Below are 6,000 nucleotides of genomic sequence, written 5' to 3'. Positions count from 1 at the left end.
GAAAGATTGACCACGGGAGTTCGTCAACAGCACGAGTGTCGCTATATGTGGCAGATGCAGCAAGGTAGGGAGGAGATGCCTCATGTGGAAACGGTTAAGACGGACTGTTTGGCCTTGTTAGTCGACTTGCCAGAACGGGAGTTAGTTTCAGTTGTCCTGAGGAGAATGTGAGCATTGGATAAGTCACATTTTGTTTTTCGTGGTCGTCCCTTCACTTGAGAAGAACTTTTGAAGCCGTTGTTGCGATATCCACGTTGCCGCTCTCGGACAATAGACACCGTGAGGTTAAGGTTCAGCCCGTGGGAGTCACCGAGGGGAACTCCGGATTACCAACATCAGCTGAGTCTGCTAAAGGGGAATCGCGGTGTTGTTTCAGGTGCGGTCGAACAGGGCATTTAGCTCGTACCTGTGCTCAGCCGCGTACACCCATAGTCAATAAAAGACGCCTGGCTGGACAGCGACCACGGGCTCGAGACTTTAAACTCTAGTGTGCCCGTGTCGCTGCTCGATCATCACCCCACTGCCTTATATTTGTTCTCGAGTAGGTGGTGAACCTATTTGTGTGCTTTTAGATTCTGGTAGCTGTTTTTCATATTTCAGCTTGGAATGGTTTCTTGAATTTGGTCATCTTGCGAGACTTAGGCCAGTCCCTTCTTTGATGCAGAGTTGTCGAGTTGCCAACGATCAGGTGTTGCCTCTGCATGGTTGGGTCCGAGGGAGTATCTCGGTTGGTGCTTTCTCGTGGCCCTTGTCTTTGGCCTTGGCTAAGGACCTGCAGGTCGATTTGATTTCGGGATTTGATTTTATTGGTAAAACTGGTATTGTCTTGGATTATTCAGGATACACCTTTTTCTTTAAGTTCGCTCCTGGTCAGAAATTTGGGTTCGGTGAGTGTACTAAACAAAAGGTGCATCGACATGCGGGAATGCTGGCGTTTGATGCTAAGGTTAGTGAGTTTGATCTCACCCATATTTCTTCCCAGCAGGCCTCTGAACTAAGGGACTTATTGGAGAGATTCCCAGAGCCTCTCTATGTCAGACTGGGGGTTACTAGTGTTCTTCACTACCATATTCGTCTGACCAAATTCCCGTTATGCAGTCTCCATATTGTCTCTCACCGCCTAAGATGAAGATACTAATAGAACAGATCTCCAAAACGCTTGAGCAGGGAATTATCAGGCTTTCTACATCCGCTTAGGCCTCCCCTATATTCCTCGTTCCCAAGAATGAGGGGTGGGACTTTCGGCCTGTTGTTGACTACCGTCGCCTAAATAAGAAGATAGTCTTCGAATTGGTGTTCATAACTCTTTTACTTGGTTTAATGGGACTAAATGGTTTACTGTGCTCGACTTGAATCCAGCCTATTATAAGACCCCCTTAGCTGAAGAATGTAAACACGTTACAGTGTTTTGTGCTAATTGGAATTTGTGTCAGTTTAACAGGGTCCCCTTTGGTTTGGCTACTGGCGTAGCCGTCCTTACTCGTTTGCTGGATAATATTCTTGGAGACTTGAAATTAGTCTGTGTTTACATTTACCTGCACGATTTGGTAATGTATAGTCTTTGGTTTCAAGAGCATTTGCAACATATCCAGCAAGTTTTTGCTAGGTTGGAGAGGGTCAACTTGACAGTTAAACCTAATAAGGTGACATTAGCCACTCAGCAGGTATCCTTCTTATATTACCTAGTATCAGGCGAGAGTATTCGCATCGATCAGGAGAGAACTAAGGCCTTGAGAGTGCTTCCGCCACCCACTGATAAGCAAGGGATTGCCAAGTTAATAGGGATTATTTTAGGCGTTTTGTCCCTAATTTTGTTCAGTTGGCGGCTCCTCTAAATGAACTTGGCGAAAAGGGGTGCACTTTGAGTGGGGACCTGCTCAACAGGCGGCGTTTGAGCACATTTAGTCGGCTGTAGCCAATGCTACCGTTCTCGGAGTGCCTGATTTTAATAAGAAATTTATTGTCCAAACCGTCTCATATAATGCGGGAATTTCGTTAGTCCTCCTCAGGAGTTCGAAGGTCAAAGGCAGCCATTAGCATACGCGTCTCGTCGGTTAACCAGCACCGAGCTTAATTATTCTGTTTACGAATGAGATTCATTCGCCGTCTTGTTCGTGCTGGATAAGGACCAGTTTTGTCTCGAACATAGAGTATTACAGCTTGAAGCTGGGTGCTAGCCCGACCGTGTAAAAAAGCACATTAGAGGCACTGAGAATTCGCTCGTGGACGTCGTCTGCCGTATGTTTACTGAAAAAACATCTAGTGAGGACGCCCAAGAAGCATGGGAAGGCAATCTTAGTTGTGTCGCGTTAGGCGGTATTCCTCATTTGTGTAGTGACACTGCCAACCATCAGGATCAGGACCCCACTTGGGGACCCGATAAGAAACAGCTTTCATCGTAGGAGCGTTTGGATGAATAAATTACCAGAGAAGACATTTAGTGTAAAAGGGTGGGAAGTAACAAGGAGATTAAGATCTGTATACTAGGAACCCTAGTACGGCCCGATTTGCATTGTTTTCACAACTCGTTGATTGGCAGAGATTTAGGAAGAAGATTAAGGAGCATCTGACTTGGCCGTCTATTGACCGAGACGTTAGAGAAATGGTTTCTCGGTGTCAATTGTGTCGTGTGGCCAAACGGAATAACAGGGGTTCCTTAGTTCTGAGCGTGAATCTTGCCCCATGGACAAACTCTATATTGATTATGTGGGGCCCTTAACTCGCACCAAAAGAGGCCATCGGTATTTGTTACTTATTATTGACGCGTTTTCGAGGTTTACCTGGCTTCTTCCACCACCACTGCCCATTTAACTAAAGTATTTAGTGTTTTTATATCTCCTAAGCAAATCGTTAGTGATAATGCGCCTGCCTTTCTTTCGGCTCCCTTCAGGGCCTTCTGTTCTCAAAGCCGATTTAAGCATGCAACTACCACTCCGTATTAACTGCAGTGGTCCTTTGCAGAGAGGGTCAATCGTAGCCTTAAATCCGAACTGATTATCTTCTATCATAAATCTCCCAGTAAGTAGGATTCTAGTCTCCCTTGGCTTATGTTTGCTTCCAATACCGCCATCCATGTGGCTTTGAAGTCTACTCCGGTTTCCTTGATGTTTGCTGATCGTGTTAATTCCCACCTTTCGGTTTTATGGGGGATACCTACGGAGATCACCCCTCAGGTCGTCAAGAAAACTGTAATCGTGCGAGGCGCAATATTCTCAGGGCCCACAACAAACAAGCTGGTCGTTATAACCGTAATCAACGAGTCTTCAGGGGTAAGTCCTGAGACGAGGTGTATGTCCGTAATTTTCCCGGGTGGGAGGTGCGTGTTGGCAACCTCGGTATGTTTACTCCACATTTTCTGGGCCCGTATACGCTTAAACGGATTTTAGGCCCAGTTAACCCTCAGGTTAAGGACAGCAGTACCGGTAAGCAATACTGGGTCCACCTTCATCAAACTAAGTTTGGTCAGCTCGCTAAGTGGGTCTCCTTCGGTCTCCTAACCCCTCCCCTCCCCCCAACCCTCGGTTTCTTCTTGAGAGGAAGAGGTTGAGCCGTGCTGCGGCTCGCGTTGGTGCTGTTTGTAGGTTTCCCTCCTCTATTGCCGGCCAGACTGTATCGTTTAGTTGATATGGTGGCATTTGTTGGTCTTTCTCCCGTGTTGACTGGCGCCACTTTGTTACGCAAGCATTGCCTGTCCGCTGGTGGCTGCAGTGGCGGTTATCGATATGTAGTAACTGTGGCCCTATCTTTGGGGCGACGTCGTTGTTCTTCCGGGTTGTATCAGTCTGCAGTTCGTTGGGGCCTCCGGAGGAGTCATTATACTATAATAAATCACTTGTGTACCTTCTCTCTAGTCACAACTAAGTTAATAACTATCATTGGGACAGGCTCTGCAGTTGTGATGACTTCTATAAAATATTTAACGCAGCATGTAGCTGTCATTTTATCTTTATTCATTGACCAAATAATTAAATTATTTAAACTATTATGTGTATGATTCTAGCTGACATATTGTGAGAGAACATATCTCAAGATTTTTAAGAACTGTGATGGTGAGATAACTCTTATTTATTGTTTTGTTTTCAATTAGATTACGTGTTTCGACCACTCATTATCACCTTCCGACCTAGTACAAAGTAAAACTAAATATCTGACATTTAATAGTTTACAGTTCTATACTTATATTTATTTTTCCCTCCTCTCTACTTACTTTAAAATATTAAATGTTACATACATAATTTTACTTTGTTTTAGATCTGAAGATGATACTGAGTGACAGAAACATGTAAGCCAATTAAAAATGTGCAGCTGAGATGGAACAACAAATGAGGATTATCTTAAATGTTATGTTTGCTACTACTACTACTTGTATCATTATTTTTATATTATTATTACTATAATAATAGCATTTTTACTAGTCTTCCTATTACTACCAGCTTATATTGTTACCCAAAATGACCTTAATCACTGTGCTGAGAATTACACCACAAGATTAGATAGGTGCATATATAGTTCAGTTCTGACAGTCATTATATGTACCATACCAGAGACGTTGTTGGTTTCCAATGACTGCTACAATGTAAGAGTTCTGTAACTGCTATACAAAGTAAATTAGTACAGGTACAACACCTATTTTTTGTAAGTCACGAAGACATTAACGTCCAACTCTTTTTACATATTTAAACTCTCATCACAGATAATAACTTCCTGTAAGAAAACACCTCCAGAAACTTAGTCTGCAGCCATGGTAGTGGTCTGTTGGCTGTGGCGATTCCAGTCCTTGCGGGGTGTGTGTAATAACGGAATACTGCAATATAGCACTTGCTAATTCCAGACGGGTTTTGCCAAAGAATTGCGCCGAAGACATCTGTCTGACGCTGAAGACAAGTCTGCTCGCCAAACACTGCTCGTTGAAGTCCGACTTGCCGACCGCCATGTAGCGGGCTATATCTAAATGTAGATAACCTTGTAACTTTGTCTGCTGTTATTACGACGTACTGTGCGTTGCCCAGATGACAGACCATTGGCCCCGGAAACCATTCCGTTTGCCCACAGTGAACCTCTGCATATGAGACCCCGACACTGACTGTGAAGTGTGGTCTTCTAGTGCCGAATCCGCTGGTGACAGTGTTATACTGGTTTTGGGAGGCCATACAAGAGGTGCAGTATCCCATGGGCCGTGCACAATGACGAACTCTTGACTTGCGAACTGGATGCCATTATCCATCTTAGTGACAAGAGGAAGATACTTCACAGCGACCATCTCCTTCAATGCACTGACTAGAATGTCCCAATATTTGTCATGTTGTTGCTCTTCCCAGCAAGGGTTCAGCTTAATATATGTGGAGATAACTCCAGGTCTACGTCGACTTTGCACAAAGGTAACACGCCTACTAAGGGTATTTGCTGCAGAGCACACGGGCTCATAGCATGGAACCCTCATTCCTTTCTTGTACACATGTTGGTGAGCCATTCGTTTTGGCGTAACAATGCCCCAATGTTATCTATATACATCTTCAGGAAGCCCACTCGCGGTGCCTGAGGGGTGACAATCCTGCCTTTCCCTCCATAGTGTGGATGATGATAACGTCCTCAGAGTGGCAGTTCTATCTGAAGATTGCCAAAATACTTGAGCTCGGGGTAAGTCAAATACTTCTTTGATGAAGATAAGTGCGTTTTCCGAAAGAGTTTTACGAATAAGAGAAGTTCATGGGTTGTACTAGCATATGCTAAGACCCCGACGTCGAGTGAGTGCCGGCAATAGCTAGGCTAGAGAAGCGTGACCCTGAAAAGCACTTCTGAACACCCATCAAAATACGCATCGCTGTCCAACGGCAGTAGTGACATAAAGTCAGCACTAATATGGCCCGAGGATGTCCAGAACTCGGTTTCGCGGTTCGAAAGAAAAAGTGACCAACGATGCAAACTTGCTGCGCCTTACCAGGAATCAGTGCCTCCAGATGAAAAACTGTAACCAGGGTCTCGTGGTCTGTTGTAGTAGAA

The sequence above is a fragment of the Schistocerca cancellata genome, chromosome 2 (genome assembly GCF_023864275.1).
Source record: "Schistocerca cancellata isolate TAMUIC-IGC-003103 chromosome 2, iqSchCanc2.1, whole genome shotgun sequence".
Classification (NCBI taxonomy): Eukaryota; Metazoa; Arthropoda; class Insecta; order Orthoptera; family Acrididae; genus Schistocerca; species Schistocerca cancellata.
The sequence above is the reverse complement of the archived record's forward strand: the minus strand, read 5'-3'. Positions refer to the sequence as shown.